Below are 9,559 nucleotides of genomic sequence, written 5' to 3'. Positions count from 1 at the left end.
TTTAGGAATCCAGTGGAATCCATTATCTTTGGAACATACAACAAGAGTTAACTGAGACTCTCAAGAAAACTTTTATTTTTGGACCACAGGAGGCATATATTTAAACAGAGATGTTTGTCTTAAATAAAATACATATATGTGTGTATATACATATATATAAAAACCAGGCAGTACAGACAAATACAGCATAACAGCTCCTTTCAAGTGCCAATTGCTGTTAGAATGGAGGGACACAGCCTCTGTATAATAATGTCATATTTATTAGAAGTAAGTGAAAATGAAAGGAAAATCAGGAAAGCAATCACCACTGTCAATGCAAAATAAAAATAAATAAAAATTTTTAAAAAAAGAAAATATATAAATATTTTTAAAGCAAAGATTTTCCTGTATTAACCAAAAAGCCCCCCAAGCCTGGATACTACTTTGATTTCCCTATACTGGTAGTTGTGACATAGAAAAGCATGTACAAAATAACATTGGCCATATAATCATTCTTTAGACACTTCCTATGACAAAGCTCAGAGGACACATGATGCGGTTACAGCCTAACTGGAAAGACTTTACATTTTTTTATATGTATGAATATGTCTTTATCTCCCAGAGTGTCTTAGTTTTATTCAATCATGATTATGTACTGAATCCAGAGGATGGTGCAAAACATCCTTCCCCATGGAATCCCACATACAGCCTACTTCACTGTGGTAGTTTGTGTCTCTTTTCCCTTGGATCATTGAGAGGGGGTGAAAGATATCAGTGAAGGGAGAAGAAAATTATTTAGCCTCATAGCTAGATAGTCGAATATGGTTAAATATCACATACATTGTGCAAACAATAGGTCCCTATAAGCTTAGAGGATGGAGGTATCATGGAAATCTTAGCAAATGTTCTGAGAGACCATGGGACTTTAGATTTGAAGGAAGCTTGAGAGATAATAGGGAGAGAACACAGGGTATTCTGAACAAGGCTCAGCAGGAAGACTTGATCTAGTACATGCCATCATGAAGAAGGCATTAAGTACAGTCATGTGACAGGGACAGCAAAGATCTAAGGAGGGAAAGTGCCTAATAGCGTAGAAAACCAGCAGATCAGAGAGGAACTGGTTGTCACACCAAGGGTGACTTTATGGTACAGGCATTTGAGAGGAGTGATGTAAACAAAGTAACGGTTTAAACAGACAAGATGGCAGCATTTTATGGGACACGTTTGAGGGGAGAACATCACCTAGGAAACTACTGCAACAGCCCCGAGGTGACATAACAAGGACCCAACCTCAAGTCAGGCCAGTGGGAGTGTAGGAAGGGATGCGTGACTGTGAGCCGGGAAACTAAGGACAAGTATCTGTGTTGGCTGTCTGGAGGAGAAGGAATAGTCAAGAAATGATGTCAAGATGTTCAGTCTCAGTGACTGGCTAGAAATAGCCACTGAGGCCCAGATGGTTAAATCACTTGCCCAGGCTCAGGTTTAGCCAATGGCTGTGTAGATTTTAGATGCTTGGGATCTCAGCTCAGCCTTTTGTCCAGTAAATCAGCTGCTTTTGAATGTTTCCTTCAAAGGTTTTGAGTCTTTACATTACTCCACATCACAATAACTCTAAAACCATGTGGCCTATCTTAGAATGACAGCAACAAAAAAGAATAATATCTTTTCTGGCTCCCAAGTTTTCATTGAAGTGAGTGGCTTTAAAAGAAATACTTTATATTTCAAATCCTAATATATTATCCATTTATAATGTTATTTATAGATTTTTTCTAAACAGAAGCTCTGTTTCTGTACTTCATGGGTACCTCATGGTACCTCATTCCCTAGACAGAGTCATCTCTCCCAAGTCCTCATTCTTCATTGATTTTAAAGGTTCTTTCGAGCAGAGTTCCTCAATCCTGGCCCTTGACATTTGGGGCCAGATAATTCCTCACAGTTGTTGCTGTCTTCTGCATTGCAGGAAGTTTAGCATCATCCCTGACGTCTGGACGCTAGTTGATATTAGCACCTCCCACTCCAGTTGTTATGCCTCCAGACATTGCCATATGTCCCCTGGGGGACACAATCACTTCTAGTCAAGAACCACTGCCTTAGGGGTTTTTGAAAATATTTACATTAATGAAAATATTTCTATTCAGCAGTCTGCCTAATGGGAAAACCAAGTTCTGTCCTGTGATAGTGGTTTTCTTGGGTATGGATGGGGGAATTTGGCGGGGGATTTCGAAAGACAAGACTCAATCATCAGTCACCAAGTTTTACTTCAAATTCCCCTTCGTGGGATATCAATATATCTGGAGTCAAACAGACAGTTATTTGCTTACAAGTAGAACCCAAAAGTATTCTGTAGTCTTTAAGAAACAGGGCAAAGAACTGTGTTCTATAAACCCGTAATGGGGAAGAACAAATCTGACTCCATATTAGATCTGTTTCTTTTACTTTAACCCTTGTATTCTACTGCATTTTCTTCGAGTTAAGAATGTTGACTATAGCCTGATATATACAAGATAGCCCATTCTCAAGGCTCTGACCTTTAAGGGTATAACACTTTTCCATTCACATAGAGCTAAATAGTTGTAGAATTTGTCTTGTTGGAGGTTTACGGGAACATCGTGACCTGACCTACGTGGACACCTGCAAGAACATAACATTCCAATACTAAGAAGTTTGCAGTAACCAACCATGCCCCTTCCTCTCCTTGCCTTTAAAAATGCTTTGCTAAAACCCTTCAGGGAGTTTGGGTTTTGGGGGGCATGAGCCACCTGGCTCCTTGCATGGCCCTGCAATAAACTTTTCTCTGCCCCAAAGTCCAACATTTTGGGTTGTTTGCCCTCAGTGTGCATTGGGCACACGAACTTGCATTCAGTAACAAACCCACTCTTCATTTACAGTCATTGAAAAATTTTTTTATCTGTTTAGAAGGGATCTTTTCTCTCAAAACGAACAAAATTGCACCCACCTTCTGCAAATTTCAATGTTCAGGTTATAAGCCCCCCAAAGGGGGCTCAGACTGGAGGACAGATCTGAGCTCCCTGTCACTAGTGGCCCTTGTCTATCAGACAAGACCAAGGAAATGGCTCTTCATCCAAGAAGGGCATGGCTATTACTGCACACTGATCATCTACCCCAAACAGGCAGGCCTGGGAGGGAGGAACATAACTGATGAGACATAATGTACCATCGATATCAAATTCTATAACTTCATCTTTCAGGTTTGTCAGGCATTGAGTAAAGAAATAGGGACCTGTTAGGTTTAATCCTAAACTGACAAGATATTTGTATTTATGAGGCAAGAAGTTACATCTGCCAACCAGGTTCCTGGCTGCCTTAAGTAAAAGCTTCATGTCAGCTCTTCTGTTTACTCAATCGCAGGCTGCTTTCTGGTCACACTTGCTTTCCTATATATTTATATTGAAAGAATACATTCTCAGCAGCTTTTAGGGCCTTAAATGCATTTCAAGAGGAGACCAAGCCCAATCACTGTTACTTAATTAACACAATTGTGAAGACTTCAATCTAGCTACACAATAGCTTTCCTGACCTTGCAGAAGGAGGCAAGACTTCATTATTGAGTATATTGTTTCCTATAAACATATAAAACTCCTACAATAACAATCCCATCAGCCGAAATGAAGTTATCTGAGAACAGAATTAAACTCTAAATGACCTTTTGCTCTACTCCGTAGCCCCCTATTAATAATTTCTAATCTAATCAGTGTGGATAAATGTACTAAGGCTGGTCGCGCCAGGCACAAGGCCAGCCCGGCCAATTGCCGTCCATCTGATTCATTCCAGTCCAGAGCTTGTCTGGAAAAGACGCATCCCTCGCGGAGAGGCCACTGCCTGATTTCCTCTTTTGTTATCTTTTAGTGGCAAAGTCATGTCCTTGTAACTGATAGACACGTTTCTTTGTAAATAACCCTGGAGTGACTGATAGAGCTTTAGCCAGACAAAGGCAGCAAATAGCAAGGCATTACTCATGCCAAGCCGGAGAACACTGTGTCATGGCTGACGATATGAGCTCACCTCTTGCACAAATATATGCTTTCCTGGCAAATTCATCACATGCTTTAATGGCCCCGTGCTGCATTTGTCAGCTGTCTGTCCCTGTGCCTTGTTGCCTTTGGTTTCCTGTCAAGGATTGTTTGTTGAAATCATCTTAGTGGCCCCATTCTTCAGCGGTGAGACCCAAGAAAGATCAATGATGACACCTGTATTGATAATATTTTACATTCAACTATTTGGCTGATAAATCATTTTAACAATGCTGATATGTTTATTGAGTGTCTGCCAGTATCACAATTATATGGAGAGCGATGCCAACCTAAATCTTTGCTTTGTTGGTCTGGATTTTATTTCTTTCTTTTCATTTTCCCATAATTAAATGTGCCCTGGGATAGGTCTGACTTTCCCGTCTCAATCGAGAGCACGTGAAAACAGGAAAAGAGGTGACCTTGTACTTCTACACATTTTTTTTTTTCCTAAAGAAAGAAATGGTAGCCTGTGGTTATCCTTGGCCGACAGGGGAGTCATTAGAAGGGAGAACAAGGGGGGTTTTAGGGTCCTGGTAGTGTTCTGGTTTTTTTTTGTTTGTTTGTTTTTGACCACGTGGCATTCGGAATCTTAGTTCTCCCACCAGGAATGAAACCTGTGCCCCCTGCAGTGGAAGCACGGAGTCTTAACCACTGGACCACCAGGGAAGTCTCACGTTCTGTTTCTTGACCCAAGTGTTAGGTATAAAGATGTGTTTGCTGTGAAAATTCTCTGAGTTCTTCTTTACCATACGTGTACTTTTTGGTATGTACATTGTACTTCAATAAAAAGTTACGCAAAAAATTAACAGACATCACACACACATATATATTATGAATATACAGGCTCAGATTCGGTGTTTGCCACCTTGAAAATCTATTACCTATAATCCCTTCTGTCTCTCCCTGTAAATATTGTATGTCTGACAAACATTCTGGAGGTGATTATTTTGCCACCTCTGCCCGAGAATTTCAAAGAAAATTTTAGGGTTCTCAAATTCCTTAGCCTTTGCCTTCTCTGTAAGACAATTGTGTCATGGATTCCAAGATCTCTATGAGGAAATCGAGAGACTAAGGCATCAATAAGAAGAGATAGAATTCTCCCTGGATTTCCCATTCAAAGTACCTTTGATTCAAGTCATGTGCTCAGTCTATGTCTAAGGAAACATTCAGATAAATATAAGCATTCAGATGAAAAGGGAAAAATCCAACCACCTGAACTGACTAAGTCATTTTCAAAAACACCTAGATGTATGGGCTTCCCAGAAGCCCTCGGCAGGCCATCACATTCTTGTCATTAGCCGGAACTGCATCCTATAGCTCCTCCATCTTCAAGGAGGTCCGGGAAAGAGATTTTTTTGCTTCTTCAGCCTCTATATTAGAGTCAGGTAATGAGATGACATTTGAGAATGGTTGTTGAATTGGCCAACTCACAGTTCTAGCTATATGAGTAAAAGCCCAAGCAGGCCACAGGCAAAATAAATACATAGGGAACGTCCAGGGAAGAATTCTTTAAATTAGTCGTTTCAACCTTGGATGCCTATTGTAATCACTTGGATATCACCCACAGAGATTCTAATTTAATTGGTCTTGGGTGTGGCCCTGGCATCAGGATATTTAAAAGCTTCTCTAAGTGATTCTAATTCTTAGCCAAGACAGAAACTTCTGGCTTCACCAGATAGTTCTAAAGACTTGTATGCCCAAAGAAAGTAGCAAAAGTATCAGACGTATCACCAGCCATTACTTTTGTGGATTTCATGTTGAAGATTAAACAAAGGTTTAAAAAAGAGCCTATAATTGGAAAAAGTGTAAGAGTTTGGAAAAATGATCCTCTGATTTTGTAAACACTTGGGTGACAAAGGGGCATTGGAACATGAACGAGTTTATTTTGTGGTGTGTCGATTAGTTGACACTCAATTTAATACTTGGATCTATTAGCATAAAATGTAGGCAATCTTATCTCTGTAATTAATTGGAAAACCTGGGCACTGTTACGTATCCACAGCCTAGCTCCATCACTTCCTAGCTCTGGTCTCATGCAAAGAATGAACTTCTCTGAAAGCCTCAGTTTTCACCACTTATAAAATGGAAGAAATGATTGGAACCACCCCAAGAGGCTTGCTGTAAGGAGTGACTGAGATGATCTGGGTAAGACAGTTCATGGTAACAGCTCAGTATCATCATTGTTCCTGGCAACCCATCCAGCATGCTCACTTACAACATCAGTGTTCCTGAGAAAGAATTAAGAGGAATTGGATCTGATAAACACCGAGAAGACAATTAAATAATTGTTATTATATGAGGCTTGTGATCAGCTACCAACTACTATTCAGCTATCCGGGAACAAAATATTTTTAAATAGATATAAACTGCTGCTGAATTGATTTAGGTTAACTATGATAAAAATAATTAACTATGAAGGCAACAAAACATCACGATCCATACTACAAGAAGCAGTGGGCTCTCCTTTTCAGAAGGCCTGCTTTAAGAGGAGATATCTTCATCTTTTTAGAATCGTGGGAGCCAGGAATGTGATGAGTAAATTAACTTTCAACATCCTTTTAAGCTTTCTAACTCAACAGTTTCCACTCACAGATATCAACTCAGGGAGATGAAATTCAGATTTCAGTTTGGAGATGGTGCTATTTCACTTCCACTGAGATCACTGACTTGTTTGTGAAATGCTACAGTGAAAGCTGCATTGCCTCCAAAATGTGAAAGGTCTTGGCCTGGACAAACCAAGGCAGAAGGCTCACCCCGTAAGAGTGGCACCCCCTGGAGTCTGTGGGCAGAATAGATGCCATTCAGGTTGTCCAGCCTGTCCCCAGGACACTGGCTCTTCCTCTCCATCAAGTTGCAGTGCACAGCTAGGGCCACACCGTCCCAGGTGATTTGGGGTTTTGCTCCCTCACTTCAAGCACTCTTTAAATAAGAGACCTTGTCGGTTTCTATTAGGTCTGGCTGAGAGTAGGTGCTCCATAAATATTTGTTGAATGAGACGGATCATTCTGATGAAAAGAACCTCCTTTTTCTCTTGGACCATTGGGTTTACCATTTACTCAATGGCCTGTGGCTTCCTGGTCTGACATATTTATAGCACCTGTTTATGTCTTTCTCACCCACAGGTTTCAACAGAATACCTGTGGCTGTACTTACAAGAGGTGGCCAAAAGGACCCATCCGTTTTGGCAAGCACCTCTGGTCTGAAAGGTCCAAATCAGAACTTTCACCACATTCCACCTGGCACTCACTGGTGGCGACAACACCTCAGAAGCCCTGCTTGGGCCATTGCTCACCACGTGGACACACACAGACCACTGACGGAAAACGGAATTTTTGAACCAGTTTGAATGACCCGCCTATATGTGTAGACAGCCATGGTGGCTTTTTCTCCATAGTATTGAATGTGCTCATTCTAACGTGGTTCCTACTATGCTGTTATTTTCCTTTAAAAGTAAAATTTCTTTCGGAAAGCTGGAAATTTCTGACACAATATCACGTCCATTCTTCCCCCCTTGCCTTCCAGAAGAGCCGCTCACAATCTGAATATTAGTCAGCACATAGCAGAAGAAAAAGAACCCTTATGATTACGATCATTTTTATTAGTTTTCCATAGAACCTCAAGGACTTATTGATATAATTTAGAGTATGCCGTTAGAAGGAAATCATTATTTTCTATGTGATTTTTCCTGTGGGGGTATAGATTGAGAAATCCTGCTCTATCTTTCCTGGAAGTGGATACAAACCTTTAAGAATGCATTTTCCTCAGATCAAATGGAATTAGTACTCTGATTAATCCGTAGTAGGAGTAAGTCTGTCACACTCTTGTCATCTTTTTCCTACTACGTTTTTCCAGGTCCTCACCAGCAAAGCTGGTTCTACTTTACCATTTTCAGCAATTGTTTTCTTTCTAGTTCTCACGAGGAAAAATTATGGAGTTTTCTGGTGCTCTTCCCAAGTGACAAATGTACACCCAACACCCCACATGACGGAAGAAGAACCAGAGAACAATTAATTATTCCATTATAATTCCTGCCTCAGAAATATCTGGTACTTAACGTAACAGTGCAAACATTCCACCCCATGTTGGTTATCTTTTTTATGCATGAATCTTATCTCCTCATGTAATAACTCCCTGAGGGGAAGGAGACCACCATTTATTGACCAAACCATAGCCCATTTTGTAGTTCATTCTATGTATGACCAAGAGCCTGTGAGGTCTTCACAGATGAGAAAAAAGTAAGAGGTCTGAGTCAGTCTTCCAAAGGCACAGAGCAACTGTGGAACGTTTTCCCCGCCCTCAGCTTGAGGTTGTCCAGGCACTCAGTGAGGGTTTGCTAAACCACATAGACAAGCCTCAGTAATCATGGCAAGAGATTAGCACTAAGACCCTGGTATTTCCAGAATGTCTGTTACTTGGGTACTCCTGAGACTTCCGGAGTCACCTTTGACCCTAAGAACAGCCTCAGTTTAAACATCAGCATTGGCTCAGGCCTCCATCCCACATAGTTTGAGAAACTCAGCATTCTCCATCCCACCCCACTATTCATTAGTCATTTAAAGTCAATGTTCGTTGCGTCCGTCATTGGACGCAATGAACGCCAGGCTCTGAGCACCAGGCTTTATGCTACCTACTTGGGAGAAAATGCCAAACAGGAAGTCTCTTCCCATGTGGAGCTTACATTCCATTGGAGATGTTAATTACTCATTGCTGTTTCACAAATTACCCCAAAGCTGACCCACTTCAAACAACACATATTTATTACTTCTTAAGGTTAGTTGGGGGCCTCTGACTCAGGGTCATGAGGCTACAGAGCATCAGCTGGGCTGCAGTCACCTCAGGCCCAGCTGGGAGAGGATTCATTCCCAGTTCACTCGTGTGGCCATTTATAGGCCTCAGGCCCTTGCTGACTACTGGCCAGAGATATCAGTTCCTTGCCACATGGGTCTCTCCATAGGCTACTCACAACAGGGTGGTTTGCTGCCCGCAGAGACCCCAGAGAGAGTGAGAGAGGGCAAGAGACGGCAAGATGGACATCACAGTGCTTTCCGTAAAGTACTTGCATTACTTTTGCTGATTCTATTCATTAGAAAGGAGTTACCGGGTCCCACTGACACTCAAGCTGGTGGAAATTTGCACATGGGCACAATCAAGTAGCAGAAGACAGAGATCGTTAGCCATTTTAGAGGCTGCCAACCACAGAGAGACAGACTGCAAAAAATAAAGAAACATAGGAATAAAGAAATAAAAATTGAAGGTTATGAAAATTGCTGTGAAGAAAAATGCAGTGGGATAAAGAATATGAAGTACGGGGTGAAGGGACAAGTATTTTAAACAGGAAGGTCAAAGAAATTTTCTTTGCAAAGGTGACATGTCAGCTAAGGTCTGAGTGATGTTTGGGAACCAGAGTCTAGGTAAAGGGCATACCAGGCAGAGAGGGCACAAAATGTAAAACCCTGAGATGGTAAGGAGTTTGGCACATTGGAGAAATGACAAGGAGTCCAGTGTGGGTAGATCCGAGGACGGGAGTTATGGGGTGAAAGAGAAGAGGT

This window comes from Phocoena phocoena, chromosome 14 (assembly GCF_963924675.1).
Source record: "Phocoena phocoena chromosome 14, mPhoPho1.1, whole genome shotgun sequence".
Classification (NCBI taxonomy): domain Eukaryota; kingdom Metazoa; phylum Chordata; class Mammalia; order Artiodactyla; family Phocoenidae; genus Phocoena; species Phocoena phocoena.
Note: the sequence above shows the minus strand (reverse complement) of the source record.